A 16,191-nucleotide genomic window follows, 5' to 3' on the forward strand; every position below is an offset into this window, starting at 1 on the left:
GCCCAACCACACGACCACTGAACGTTTTTTCACCGCCTTCCACCACGTGCTGAAGACACTCTCCACAGCACCTCTCGAACACCTGACAAGTCGTTTCCCAAAATGCTCGTGCCCAGCCTCGTGGAAATCACAATCTACCCTTGGTCGAACTACGATAGATCGCGCACCTTCCCTATTCTACAAACGGACAGCAAGCTCACTGCTACTGCACGCACCGGATGTGTGTCTGACCAGCTGTTATCGCCTGGACGGGTTTATATCGATAGTAGGTCGATGGTCATAATGTTGTGGCTGATCAGAGTATGTACCTGACACGCCATCTTCCAAGGGTTTTCCGGAAAAGGCCTTGGACGTTGGCGCACCTGGTACATATAATCTGCGGCCGCGAGCTCGACTCCGGTCCACCACCAGCAGTGGATGGTGAACTATGACAGAGCCAGCCCCTCGTGCTGGCGAAACGTCAGAAAAATCATTAAACGGAGGTCGGCTGAAGAGTCCGAGACAGGAGACAATACGCAGTTTGAAACGTCCCCTTAGAACAATTTATACATGACTGTGCTTAAACTGACACACAATATTTTTAGCGCAACGCAATCTGACTTTCAGAAATCCCTACAAAGGAATGGCCCTGATTAACATTAACCTGTACCTTTCACAAATCACTTACCTCACAAAAATCTTCGTTACTCGAACTACGGCAATGCAGCGAGCGCCACTACTGCCAGCTAAATAAAAGATTCAAACTACGGAAGGCACTAACTACTTGTAGGCATAGTTAGCAAATGAAAGATTTTAATAGAGAACAAACAATGTATTTACCTTAATAGTCATAATATATACAGCAGTTCATTACATCCAGTCTTAGAAATTTCGAAACTCCGCCATCTCTCTCCCCACATCCACTACTGCTGGCGGCTCACCTCCAACTGCGCAACGCTACGCGCTGTTCTCATCCACTACAATGGCAGACAACAATGCAAACTAGCCACAGACTGCACACAGCACAGCCAGTGATTTTCATACAGAGCGCTACGTAACTTGCCAATAAGAAAACATAAACAGCCTTACATAGCCCCCATGCTCCCCACAAAAAAATTTACAAATTGTTTTGGGCAGTGGCCAATAATGATTTGACAAATTTTTTCATAATTACAATAACGAAGATATCAAATGCACACACTTATTAATACAACGTTGGTCAAAAGCTAAAATTTTCTCATAGTCAATAAAGACAGTCCTGATCATTCATCAGACTAAAACTGCCGTTTCTTTTCTCAAAGTCTGAGCAGTAAAAGACAATGCACAGGGAAGTAGCGGATTTCCATGCAGTCTTGAAGAAGTAGTGTTGTCCTTCCAACGGAAAGACAGTGCTGACTCTTGACATGCAGACAGGTAATGGGCCACAACAGAGCAAACCCACAACAGAGTCAGTCGAAGTTTTGAAGAATATTGGTAGGTAGGTCATCTCAGAGTAGACCACTGTAGTCCTCGTAGAGATTACGATATTGGTGGGCCACCAGAGGTGCAGACCCACTGCAGTCCTTGTAGAAATAATGGTATTGGTGGGCCATCAAAGATGCAGACCCATTTTAATAGAGAACAAACAATGTATTTACCTTAACAGTCATCATATATATAGTAGTTCATAATATCCAGTATTACAAATTTTCAAAACTCCGCCATCTCTCTCCCCACATCCACCACTGCTGGCGGCTCACCTCCAACTGCGCAACGCTACGCGCTGTTCACATCCAGCTGCCGCTGCCCAACACTACAATGGCAGACAACAATGCAAACTAGCCACAGACTGCACACAGCACAGCCAGTGATTTTCATACAGAGCGCTACGTAACGTTGCCAATAAGAAAACATAAACAGCCTACCTACAAGTTTGCCAATAAGTGGCCACAAAAGCCTTAACAATTTATTGCGCTAGGATACTTCAACTCTGTGGATGATCATACATTTTCTACGTGTTTTACGAAGTTTGTTTTATTAGTTATTCTTGTAAATATGTTGTCAAGTTACAAATGCTATTTGTTATTTAAGAAAGAGAATACGCATGGAATGTTAACATTTTGTAAGTAGACATGCAGGCCTAGTCACGGAAAAGCTGTTGCCAAAGAGTGTAATAAACTGTAAATGTATTATCGCTGGGTATGCGAGCGCACCAGAAAAAGTAGCAGTTCGGAGTCGCCAGGAGACGATTCGATTGGTGTTGTTGGCTGTATACTCGGCGATAAGGAAGCAGACACTTCAGAGAAAAAGAGAAAGGAAGAGAGTGAACTAGCATGTGTTTCTTTAGGATATTCCCAGGCATCAGTAGCAAAGAGTTGCTGCCACCTGACGTTTTCTCGGAAAAAAAAGCATCGCGAGGGGCGAGGAGGGAGGTGAGGCAGGCATTGGAGGGAGGAGAGTCACGGAGGCTGCTTCTCCAAGCGTCCTCTGCTGGTGGTACTGTGAACTAACTCAGCCAGTATCTGGGCTGCAGAGCGAGCACGTAAAGCAGTTGTTTCCACTATCCTGTTCTGGAAGGTGCGTGTTTGGGGAGCAAAACAGGAGGTGAGTCTCATATCAGATCTCAAAGGAAGTCGACAGCTGGTATCACGTATTGCTCCAGAGGCGACTGTCACCTGCCAGTCCAGCGCTTGGGACTGAAAGGGTTGCTGGCGGTCTGGCATCCGTGGTGTAGTGCGGCACATGTGAAGACGCCATCGGGAGAATTTGTCTAAGATAAGTTTAGCGCGGTCTGTAACAGTGAGATTACATGCAGTGAGTGTCTTATGTTGATGTTGATATCATGACAGTATTTCTTGTTAGATCGGAAAAAAGGTGATCTATTTGCGTATTTAATAACATCCTTTCGATGTATTTTACGAGTCTTGCGTCATCCAAAATTAATTAAACAGCTGAGAATTATGAAGTTTTCCCGCCAAAGAAATAGATCCAACCACTGTGAATTTGTATGCAAATTAAAGTTTATAAATAAACAATATATTATTATGCCCTCTGTAATGTAGTTGAATTTCCTGTCGGGGGTGATGCTTCCAGTCCACCAACTCAGCGCAGACTGAGCGGTTTTTCCTCCCAGTTATTTTCGGGAATGTGTGGGAAGGGAGGGGGCAAATGGTGGGGTGGGCTGGTGGGACGTCCTCTGGTGGTGCTATTGTGCTCAGTCGATCCCTTCATGTCAAGGTGAGCACAGAGATGAAGATTTTCCAACAAGATAACACTTCCAATCTGCAGCAGTCTTATTATGTAATTAGGACACATAGTTGCTGGACGTCAGCTTTTTTTGCCAGATTGAGGGATCCAACCTATGAAAATTGAATTTTATAAATAGACAGCATATTCTCTGCTATATAATTGACATTGATTTCTATTTCATATTGTGAGATCCTTCCTCTGCAGCACAGACTGAAACTTTTTCCAGCCAGTTTCCAGATGCTGTCGGGATGGTGGAGTGGGGTAGTGGAGGAGGGGGCTGGGGGATTTACCAGAGGTTTGGGAGTAATTAATTGACCAATTTAATTAATTAGTTAAGTATTTTGATACTGAAAGTGTGCTTGCATTGATGAGGGGAGTGGATTGCATATTTTATAGAGGGATAGGGGAGGAGGGGGAAGGTGGAGGTATCTCAGAAGGCCAGGTTATCCCAGGGGTCATTAATCAACCCCATCCGGGTCATAAGTCAGTTAACAGTACAATAGGTTAATGCTTGCCTCTCAGTGTATGCAATCTATATAAATAAAGTGGCTTGGAAAGAACTTTATCCTACTACTCTGATGTGCTGACAGATTACCATTTCAGCTTAAATATTAGCTGACATTGTAGTGAAATGCTTTCTTCCATACACAGTAATATTTGTCAGCATCCGCCGACGTCCACAAGAAAATACTTACACACAAAGTGTCATCCACTGACCCAAAACTACTTATTGTTCATCTCCTTCTTCACAAAAAAGGTGGTCCATATAGTGTAGCTCTCTCTCCCTCCCTCTCAAATTTAGAAAAAAAATTAATAATTGAATGTTATATGTTGAACTAGATGTTCACCAGTTTTCGTACTATTTAATTCATTAACAGAATAATCGAAAATGTGACAATAAGAAGTAATTAGAAACTATAACTGTTCAAATACAATACAAAAATTTATTTACAATGCTCTTGAACGTCAGCGTGACTACAGCGCCAAATGTGGCTGTATCTGCAACATGAGGCAGTTGAATGAACGGGAAAAGACACGTCGCGTGAATCAACGAGCAGTTACAGTAGCCTGACGTGGCGTTCATCATTACGACATGATCCAGAGACAAATCTTCGATGACTTCACATGTGGAAGAATCATTGGGACACTGGGATACAGATGAATTGTGACGAAAGTTAGCCCATGTGTTTGGTATTGTTAATGGCGCATGTGAAACATTGCAAACCACAGGCGCTGCTGCCTGAAGGAGAGTAAATCGTCGACCACGGTCAACTACAGCATCAGATAACCAACACATTGTGCAGAACAAGTCAAACAGCAGTTGTAATTGTAAGCACATTTAACAGGAATGTAATGCATGAAAACTCATGCATCACAGTGACACTGCCACTGCAAAAGATGATCATTGTACACAACGACAAGTACATTTTAAAGGTTGTTACAATATGGGAAGAGGCAGTTACGTTAGTGACACCGGCCACAGATTAAATTTATGCTGAGTGCTGTATGAAGGACATCCTCTGGATTCCAGAGATCATTGTTTGTGGGGTAGTCTGTTTGTGCTAGCAGAGACAGAGACCTGCGTTTCGAGAATGATTAGAAGCACATGTACACTGCTGTGAAAGCCAAATTGCGAAGTGCCCTTTCATTAATCGGAATTTGTTAAATAAGTTAATACCAAAGAGATATTTTCGAGCACTAGAATGTATGACACTATAGTTAAATTCAAACTGAAACGTCTAGAAATTTTTATTTATTTCACTGCTTTCGAATTAGAATCGACTCAGTAAAATTATCGATCTTATACTAAAGGTTAGTGTTAAGGAAACTTCTATGTTAAGTTGTAAAAGTGTTACTACTTTGATAAATGTTCGTTGGGAAAACATTAATAATTCTTTTGAAAATTAAATGTTAATATGAATTTAATTTGTAAATGTACTAACTATAACATTCTAAGGGTATTAGAACATGAAACTCATGTAAACAAATTGAAATCATGAAGGTAGGAAACCCACTATGTGTTTTCGACCGCCAGTCTGTTGGATGACCTTGGCGTGAGTAGCGCTATGGAAGAAAAGAACGGAAAATCAAAGGGAGTTGCAGTTGAGCCTTGGCAATGTGCGTACCGCATTGTGCTATGTTTGACGATGTGGGTCTTAAAATAGTAAAAAATGTGAGGTAAAACTGCTTAATATTTGGTGTGGCTGTGGGTTCCTGGAGACATCTCCAGTTTATTTTGTGGTTGAAAGCAAGAATACCTGAGTAGTTTTATATGATGGAATATGGAGCCAGTGATACAGCAGGTCAAAATGGCAACCACACATGCATTATTAATACCATCACCAGATATGTGAAAAGCCTATCCAAGCAGGAGGTTCAACACCGATACGACTGCAACCAACAAGGCAAGACATGTTCATATTAACTATACTTAGTAGTGTATAAGGATGTTACAATCAACCCCATAGTGTTAGAAAGTTTTAATATATTCTTGTCCAGGTATGTGTTATAACCATTGTCCCAAAGTTATATACTGATCCAAAGACCTCAGTCCAGTTTGTTAAATGTAAATTTTGTGTCACTGTACATGGACAAAAGATCGTAGTTAATTAATTTGGTGTTACTACAATCTTTCAGTGTAATATAAAAATTACTTCCAAGAATAATTGTTTACTTTCATTTTGAACAGACAATAAATGTGGTCACTTTGATGTGTCACTGTGAAGTTTAATTTTATAATATTTCTTATCTTCAGAGTTGCTTTAGCAGAATATTGATTTCACGTTATTATTCGAAATCAAGACGGCAGCCATTAAGCCACATAAGAATATCTTAAACGGCCTCCATCTTGTTTCCAAGTAAAACTATTACCACAAAAGTCAGTAACGTGAATTTATTTCTGGCAAATTCAGAAACGTAAACCGAAAGAAAGTCTTTAAATTGATCCTTCAGAGCTGGTGACCAAAACGGCTTTCGTAGATACGTTTCTTCCGGTGGATGTGTCGTAAGGTAAAGCTATGTAGCTGCAAGCTGTTTGTTCAGCGGTACAAGCCAAGTGCTTGATGTCGCGACTGCCAACCGGGTTCACTTTCCGTAGTGTAGCTAATGCTGGACTTCACTTTCTGGAGAGATACGAAACTTATACTGCTCACTATTTATTTTATTTTAAGCATTACTAAAAGGTAATACATTTAAATCTTGTCACGGTCGTAATTAATAAGCATTCCTTCCCTATCAGGTAATGTCAAGAATCGGTTCGATTACACGAGATTCGAACATTTGAAACACAAAGGCGAATCAGTCACAGAACCTGCCGGCTACACGTGGCGACCATTGAGCGAATTAGCACTGTTAATGAGGAAAGTAGAAAAGGATAGTACAGTTCCCGATCATGAGTATGGTGATACAAAACAAGCAGTAGGGACAAATTATCAATTGCCCATCTCTGAATTAATGGAAATGTTGCGAAACATGTCCAACAACGACTCAAATTGGGACAAGAATATCCGAGTTAGATGACAACCTAAAAGGTATAATCTAAGCAAATTTAGCAATTCCCCAGGTACAGAGTCAAAGAATCACTGAACTCAGTTCTATTATTTCGTTAGTAAAAGATGACTTGATGAATTAATTGGTATCAGCGAAAGGCTTGATTCTGAATTGTAGACAATAGAAGGGAGAGTAGAACCGATAGTGGTAAACAAATTGCAGGAAGTAGTGCAAAAAAAAACAGTGAAGGTGATGAAACCACACAAATACCTGATGAAATCGAAAAATTACGATTCTAGATCCAAAATAAAGAGATTGGTACGCTTTTCATTGCACGAAAATGTGAATTACTGATAAAAGACGAAACAAGGGGTTTGGTATCCAGTCGATTTCATAAAGAAATGTGAACGGGTGTTACCCAAGGACATGAAGGATGGAGAAAATATAAATTTGTTAACAGATGCTATGGGAAGCACTGCAGAGACGAGAGGTTTGAACCTGGATATGTCTAATACGACATTTTCTCACTGACGGGAAAAGTTTCTATAGGAGTTACATCCTATGCATAAGCAGAATAATTTGTTGCGACAATTTGTCTTCGCAAAAATGCCAGACAATCATGAACGGAGTACCATGACAGATTTTTATGAAAAGTGGTTTAAACGATTAAAGTATCTGAAATACAGGCTATCAGAATCTGAAATTGTGGAAGAAACTACATGACAGTTAAAAAAGCTATGTCGGCAGTAATCACAAAATATTGATAATTTCATGGAGAAGTCCGAATATCAGTGGCGAGAAATTCACGACCAAAGATTATACAGGAATCACAGTACATCTGAAAGAGGAGGCAGGAATGGACATGAGGTAAATGGGATGAGAGGAAGCGGTAGAAGCCATGGCACAGGTAACTTCAGTAATAGTAACAGGTTTAGAGATGAGGGAAAATTAGCGTCCGCTCAGATTTCGGTTCTGTCGGGCGCGGAAAGCGAAATTGTCCCAACGGACCTGGTATTAGTGTAGAGATAGGAATAGGGAGTTCAACTATGGTTTTATTGGAAATGCGTTTTGCAATAGTGACAAGGTAAAAGTGAACATCAAAGTACAAACACAAGGTGTCGTAGGACAGACAGCAAGTACCTGAAGTGGAAATTATTCAAATGTAAAGGGTGAAGAAATAGAAGGAGAAGTAGAGAATTTTGATTAAAGAGAAGATGTTTCGAAAGTACTGAAGGAGGGTATGTTGTTGCCAATAGTAACGATAACTGCAAATTAGAAGAGAGTTCAAAGGGTGTTGACTATTTTGGGAAACTTTGTCATGTATATGATGGGTTGAAAGTTGGGGAAGTCGAACAAATTACGAGAGGTACTACCCTCTCGAGTAGAAAAGAAGAAAAGGATAAAGCAATGCACAGGGATGCATGCACAAATAGATTTGGACGAGATAATGCCTTTTCTAAATACGAATATAATAATAAGTAGTGAACAATGTGTAAAATAATTTAAAGTAATTTTCTTCCAGTTTTCAGGAAAACGTTATATAAAGTCACTGTAGAAAAGATACAAAACCTATAGTTTACCTTGAGGCACCGTATGAATCGATAAGGAAGGCTTTTTGTCCTAAAAACTTTCTTTGAGACCATGCTTTTAGGATGGTTCAACGAAATGGGGGCCTTGTATAATGCTACAGTTAAATTCATATGGAAACATCTAAAAAAATTAATTTATTTAATTGGTTCTGAAGGAAAATAGACTTAGTAGAATCACTGATTATATATTAAATCTTAGTGTTAACGGAAACTAGAAAGTTGCTATCAAAAACTGTAATAGTTATTATTAGTCTGCTGAAGGATGAACTGAAATTTGTAATGTTCCATCTCTGAAAATGTTATTGTTATGTATACTTTCGTCTAAATATTGCAAGGCATTCAACAGAATCTTTATTACTGTATCATAGAATGTGATATGTACTTTAATACTGTAATCATATAATCTGATATGTCTCATAATATAAAAACTTTTATTCTGCTATGGCATTATTCAAGCATTTGCTGGAACCTCCTGCTACTAGGCCAGTCAGTATTCTGATAGAGAACAGAAACCAAAATTAATTGCTCCTCATACAAATCTTAAAAAATCAATTATCTTTTTTCTGACTCTGAATTTAAAAATATTCTCTAACATCTTCTAACCAGTATGCTGCAATGCATCTCTATGCCACAGACACCTTATCTTGTATTGCTACTGCAATTGTGCGACCAACAATATGCTAAAATAAACCATACGCAATACTGCAATCCATGAAGAGCACAATGCACGGATACAACTACTGATGCTACTACTCCTATATTTTTATATAGAAATTGAATGATCAGAAGGGGGTGGTCAACAAGCCTTAAGGAATCAACAAAAACCTTTAATTAACTACATTCTGTAAATGAAGATTAATACATTGACAAACTTTACTCAGACCTTTCTTTTCCTTGAACAGTATGAAAACTTTAATTATTCCACAATGTCTATAATCAGTATTCACCTATCTGGTTACAACAAAATTTTGAATGTTACTGCCAATGTATGCATTCACAAATCTGGCAAAATCCCTCCAGTGCACCAGCAAGTGACAACAATGTGTAGCAAAATGGCCGATTTCCAAAAACCCTTTATTAATACCAATATCTGCTCTGGCGCTGCTAGCATGGTCACAGCAGACTGCAACCTCTCCTGACACACAACCTCTCTTGACGCCACTCTGCAACTGACTACTCTCAACAAATGTTCGCTCACTACCACTCGCGAAAAATATATCTCAGACTCAGAATTTATGACTATGAGAGGCGTCAGAATTAGTAGTCATCTTTCCAAAACATTATGAACATCAAAGTATCATGGCTCCCACTCTCACTTTTAAGAATTTTGAGCGATGATTCTTGCCTAACATATTGGCAAGAAGCAAATGCAAGATTCTTACATACAAAACTCAGAAAAAATATCATCAGATGTCTTATAAAGGTAGAAAAATATATAAACATTAGCACAGAATTACATAAGTTATGTACATATTACAAAACTGATAAGCTACACAAGGTAGTCAAGAAAAATAATATATAACTATCACTTTATGCATGTTGACATTCATATTTGCATGTCATTGATAGTACTTCATTTGACAAGATAACAAAAACGTTATTTATAGTTCTCCAAGAGTGTACAAATTGTCTTTCAGTTGTGTAGACACGAACATTACTTAGAATTGCAAACAGTGCAAAGAGAAAGAAAATATATATACAAGTATCATTGTGCAGGTGAGCTCTCATATCTGCATGACATTTGTGGTGGTTCATTTGACAAGATAACTGAATGTTATTTACAGTACTTCAAGAGAGTAAAAATCATCTGGCAGTAGAAAATCAGAAATAGAAACACCTTTCAGGTGCAGCACACTCAGGGACAACTCACACTACCTCCACTGAAAACCACACCGAAATATTAACATATAAATTTGAGGAGACGCAAGTTTGAGCTGTAAGCAGACTCAACGACTAGCTACATACATTATGACCACTGACAACCACACCAAAATGTTAATATACGTTTTTAAGCACACAGAATTTCGAAATGTAAGGAATACTCAGGGATCGGTTGGTAGGACATGTTCTGAAACATCGAGGGATCACCAATTTAGTATTGGACGGCAGCGTGGAGGGTAAAAATCGTAGAGGAAGACCAAGAGATTAATACACTAAGCAGATTCGGAAGGATTTAGGCCGTAGTACGTACTGGGAGATGAATAAGCTTGCACAGAATAGAGTAGCATGCAGACCTGCAACAAACCAGTCTCAGGACTGAAGACCACAACAACAACAACAACAACAACAAAATGGTTCAAATGGCTCTGAGCACTATGGGACTCAACATCTATGGTGATCAGTCCCCTCGAACTTAGAACTACTTAATCCTAACTAACCTAAGGACTTCACACAACACCCAGTCATCACGAGGCAGAGAAAATCCCTGACCCCGCCGGGAATCGTACCCGGGAACCCGGGCTCGGGAAGCGAGAACGCGACCGCGAGAGCACGAGCTGCGGACTAACAATAACAACAACAACAACAGGTACATACATTATGTCCACTGACAACCACACCAAAATATACAGATACGGATCCTGTGCAGAATCAGTACTTATAGGTATAAGACTCAAGTATACCTTGTTGAATACCAAAAAATTCGTGATAAGGTCATAAAAGAAATGCAGTAGTATCTCTTTTGGAAAACAGGTTCTTATATTTGACACGGAAGATTTAAAGTCCCATATAACAGAAACAAATTATTGTAAATAAATGAATAATAGTAAGTTATATACACTTTTATATAAAATCCAAATCATGTGAATAGGAACATAAACTCAGTGCTCAGTAAAAGACTCAAAATATATATGGGCACTGATAACTACATCAGTGTGGCAAGTTTCTTAAGTACAGTTGTTAATATTACCTCTGGGCCAGCGACATGATGCCAGACTTGTTCCATACTAGTTCATCCTCTGATGGTACAGTATACAGTATACCATGAAGTATATGTTTTGATGCAGAACACGCAAAGTTTGTGACATATAACATCACTGAATGATATACAAATTTGTCCGAATACTTTAATGCTGATGTTTTAAAAAATGTCGCAGTTAATCGCAGATCCCAGTGTTGATATATACATAATAATTACTTGGGATTTAAATTATCACAGTCAGAATTAAATGCAAACAAACAAAGTAAAATGTTCATGTAACCCAATTTCTATAGTAGATAATTTAGAATAATATGTATGTGAGGGACCTGAGCTTCAGCTGGAGTTAGTAAAGAAAGTCGTTTCTGATCACTGCATAGTCAGTTCAGTTTTCACAACTTGTTAGACATTTAGTCATTGAGTATTGGGTCAGTCATTATCATAAGCACTTACTTTTCATTACACCACTAATATTTCATTTCTCAAAAAATCATACTAACCTTTACATGACGATCATCAAACAGAAAATAGCATCACAACGTCAATAGCGTCAGATATCAAATGTCAACTTGTCTGTGTGTGGAGTCAGAGCTCTATGGTCATATGTTGTTACTCACAACAGCAAAATGAATGGAACAGTCAAAAGACATAGCTTATAAAGCAATTAATAATGACATAACTTACGCTAAGATCCAACACAAATATATTTACCTTTTCATTTTTTAGCAGTGCTTGAAGGAAATAGTTTATTAACTAAAAATGAAGTAAATAACTCATCTTCAGCTACAGTATTGCTTACTAACAAGAGAAAAGTCACCATCTTACAATCATTAACGTAACATACGAGAACTGGGACTGCATCACTACAGTAGAAAAACCTGCATCTCCATACATCACCATAAGAGGAATTCTGAAATAGAATTGTTTGAATAGAAAAACACTAAGGGACTGAAGTAACTTGTTTTATACAATTATTTACAACATGCATAAAAATGTAGCTGATGAACTTGCATTGAGATGCAAAAGTACTACAAGCTGAAAAGGAAAAAGTTGTCAGAATGCATAACATATATGTATACAACTCATGGATAAATGCATTTAACATGGCCAGTTAAGTCAGGAATATACAGTCCTCCATAACAGAACACTGCAACATTCACATTGCTAGAATGTCACTCTCTCGCTATGTACATTACACTCAAACCTGATAATATTGTTTAGTTCATTCAAATGCATACAACTCGGTGATCTTGTTTTGTTATTTCTGCAATAGAGAAAAATTCTATTATGTTGATTTCATACACAGAAAAATAATGCACAGTAAGTGTAAACATTAGTAAGTAGAGAAATAAAATTTTTTACTGAGACAATATGATTCTACAAGTTCGCAAAGCTAGAAAATTCATCTCACATAATTCAGCAACACAGAAAAAAAATCATTGTAAAACCATTCATACTCATTATTCGACAGAATCATCCACATATGCACTCTCAACTCCAAAGAGGTGAAAAGGAAATGTCACCTACAAGCGCTAATGTTTCATACATGTAAAATTTTCGTTTATTCTGTAGTTTACCATGTATACAGCAGACATGGTTGCCTTCTCAAACTGTAATTCGTGTTCTATCCATAATCGACACCTCTTATATATCGCAATGAATCCCTGCAGCAGCAACAACATTTCAGTAATAATGTTGTCTCAGAAACCCTTTCATGACAAAAGAAATCTCTCTTGAAAATATCACTGTGACTCTACCTTCGAAGGAAATGTGCACAAACGGAATCTCTATGTATCTAGTACAGCTCCGGGTTGCTTCATGTACAGAGTGTTCATTCATTACCTTGCGTTGTTCATAAATAACTGCAAACAAAAGATGATTCCTTATTAAATCATACGTAATGCATCGTGTGTCTTCCCCAGAACAACATATATCATAAATCCTCAGCATAATATACAATGAATCATAATCCACTTTCACATAATATACCATAATTGCACCATAACACACCATTGTTGCACCCTAATAAATCACAATAATATCATAAGCCTGATATAGCAACCATTAAGCAAAATTCCTCATCACTTTCCATACCTATATAGCAGAGTGTACCCTAGATTCCTCAAGTGCATGCATACAACTCTAAAACTATCACTCTCCAAGATAATTCCTAAACAGCAGAACAAGCATCAGCCAGAAAGGTTCCTAGGTAAACTACTGCTCAACAGGCATAGCTTTCTCAATTCAGACCACTCATACACAATCTGTTATCCAAAATAAAGTCAGCACTTATCTACCCTCTACAATTTATTACCTAATTCAAAAAACATGTACCTATAGAAAACGTCCTCTTGTGCATTTTATTCCAAAATAACACAGTTTTATGTCTGGTAAAGGTGAAACAAGAATCCACAAGTAACCACAATAAGTCACAAGAAACTTCATTATATGAGTGAACTATCTTCCTGAAGAAAAAAATTACTATCTTAGAACCACCAAACCACACCTACACTGCTATGCCAAGATCTCAAAAGAAAAATTCCATACTCATGAGATAACAGTACTACATTTCTATCAGGTATTTCACCAGTAAACTCAGAATAAAATGAGCTGAATACAAATTGTTCACGGGTGGCTTACCTTTCAATATTATGATCGTGCAATTAAGGATGAAAAACAAATCTCTTCTTCCAATGTATTATCACCTTGGAAGACCATGCCTAGCAAATTCCAAGTATTTTTCTTCTGATAACACAAATCATAGAGCATCAATGTTCATTAAACTTCACTAGTAAGTACATTGACAGTAAAATACACATTAATAGATATACAGATTAGTTGAAGGGTATGAAACAGCGCTGAAAGCTGAAGTGAGAAAATGCACTGCAACAACTGGGGCAACTATGCTCGTCCCTTCATATGTTGACCAAAGCACAGTAATCCCCCTAGGGTACTATTCTTTGTATACTTTGATGTTTGATGCATGAAGACCTCGTGATTTACGCGTATCTATTGTTTCAAGTTCTGCAGTACTTGCAGGTGCGATTCGCCCTTTGTGAAAAGGACCTTCAACACCAAGAAAAATTTGCTCTTTAAATACTTTCCTGTACGAGATAAACGATACGATTTAACTAACACTCTCTGATCAGCTTGTAAGCTCTTGATGTTCACACATGGTTTCTGTACCTTCCTCCTTTTCTCTGCTTCTTTCTTGAGATTTTCCAATGCTAAATTGTTTACATCATGGCGTCTTGAATCTCGTTGTGTAGGGAATACTGTTAACTGTTTCACACAATCTGGTGGTGGTTTATTCTTCAACTCAACGAGTGGAGGAAAAGTTGTAGAATCATTTGGTAATTCGTTAATCCCATCTGGGTGAACTTCATTGCTGACATTGTGAAAAATTTTTAATTTACTGACAGTGAGAAAATGTTTGCCATGAAAACCATGGTTTTCTGAACGTATGAGTTTGTTTCGTCATTTCTTAACTCGCATTCCAGTTATTGTGGCCTGCAAGCATATCAAGTTCACGAAAAAAATGATTAGCATTTCCCAAATTAGTGCATTTATTGAGACTTCTAACTTGAAAATTATTAAACTTACTGGTATCGTTATCGCAGCCTGTCTTTTTCTTCGATATTGGCAAACTGTTCGTGTATATTTCTCACGCCACGTTTATTTTGCTGGTTAATCGTCATCTGCCCTTCCTTCAAACGCTATAGAGACAGAAATTCTTCGGTATCAGCGAACCGTCTGAGTGTCTTCTGTCCTTCTATCTGTATCATTGTTCGCTTGAGTCAGTCTCTCGGATAATTATTCGACTCGTTTTGTAACAGTCATGAACTGACTTTGTGTCTTTGAAACTTCAGTGTCAATCTGTAACTGCAATATATCGAACTTTTGTGCTAATTTCGCTATTTGCAGTTCTTGTTGTGACGTTTGTAGTCTCAGTTGAACAATATCAACATACTATACATGGTCAAGACTGTCCTCAAGATTATTGATATCAGACTTGAGTTCTTCAGGTACCTGAGTTTTCAATCGTTCTAACATTTCCTCGAATTTACGGTTTAATTTGTCATTAGTCTCAACCATGGACCATTTGATCTCTCCACGAAGTTTGTGGTTAGATTTGTTCAATTTCGTTATTACATATAATTTCATTATTGGATTTTATAATCTCATCAACCTGAGCTAGTTTAACTGTCTAACATTACTGCTGAGAAAGGGGAACACAAGATTACTGTGCTCATTAGAAGTAGAAGCAATATCTGAATCTGCCACAATAAAATCAGATTGTGACACGGTATTTTACCCTTCTGAAATGCATGTAGTTTCCTGCAGTAAATCACACATGACTGCTAAATAATAGCCTACATTCTGATTATTCAAAGTGTTGTTAGAAAGATCCCTGACTTCATCAAATTTCTTCACTATAACTCACATTTACCGAAATTTCGTTTGGAGCTACTTCTACAGTCTTGTGCACTCCCGCCTCCTCCAGGTAAAAAAAAGAAAGACACAAGAAATGCAAAACAAATTTATCATCACAAAACTGTCAATCACATTGTCAAGAAGTAAATAAACAAATTCTGAACCAGAAAATAGCTGAAACAAAAAATTTTCAATTAATACAGAGCTATGAACAAGCAACAACTAACCAACTACAATTGCATAAGATTTTGCAAATGCAGTAACAAGACGAAGGACTTCTAACAGCGAATTCATCTAAAGAGCGAAATGCTGACAGACAGCTCGACAGGTGAAAGTTGTTGTATCAAAAATTGTAATAATTAATATTAACCTGGTGAAAGATGAACTCAAATGCGTGACACTCCACCTCTGCCAATATTATTGTTATGTATACTTTCTCTAAATATTGCAAGGCAATCTAGCGAAACTTAATTATAGTAATCATAAAATCTTATGTGTAGCCGTACAACTTGTATAATAAAAACTCTTATTCCAATATGTCGGTACTGAAACACT

The sequence above is a fragment of the Schistocerca cancellata genome, chromosome 8, assembly GCF_023864275.1.
Source record: "Schistocerca cancellata isolate TAMUIC-IGC-003103 chromosome 8, iqSchCanc2.1, whole genome shotgun sequence".
Lineage (NCBI taxonomy): Eukaryota > Metazoa > Arthropoda > Insecta > Orthoptera > Acrididae > Schistocerca > Schistocerca cancellata.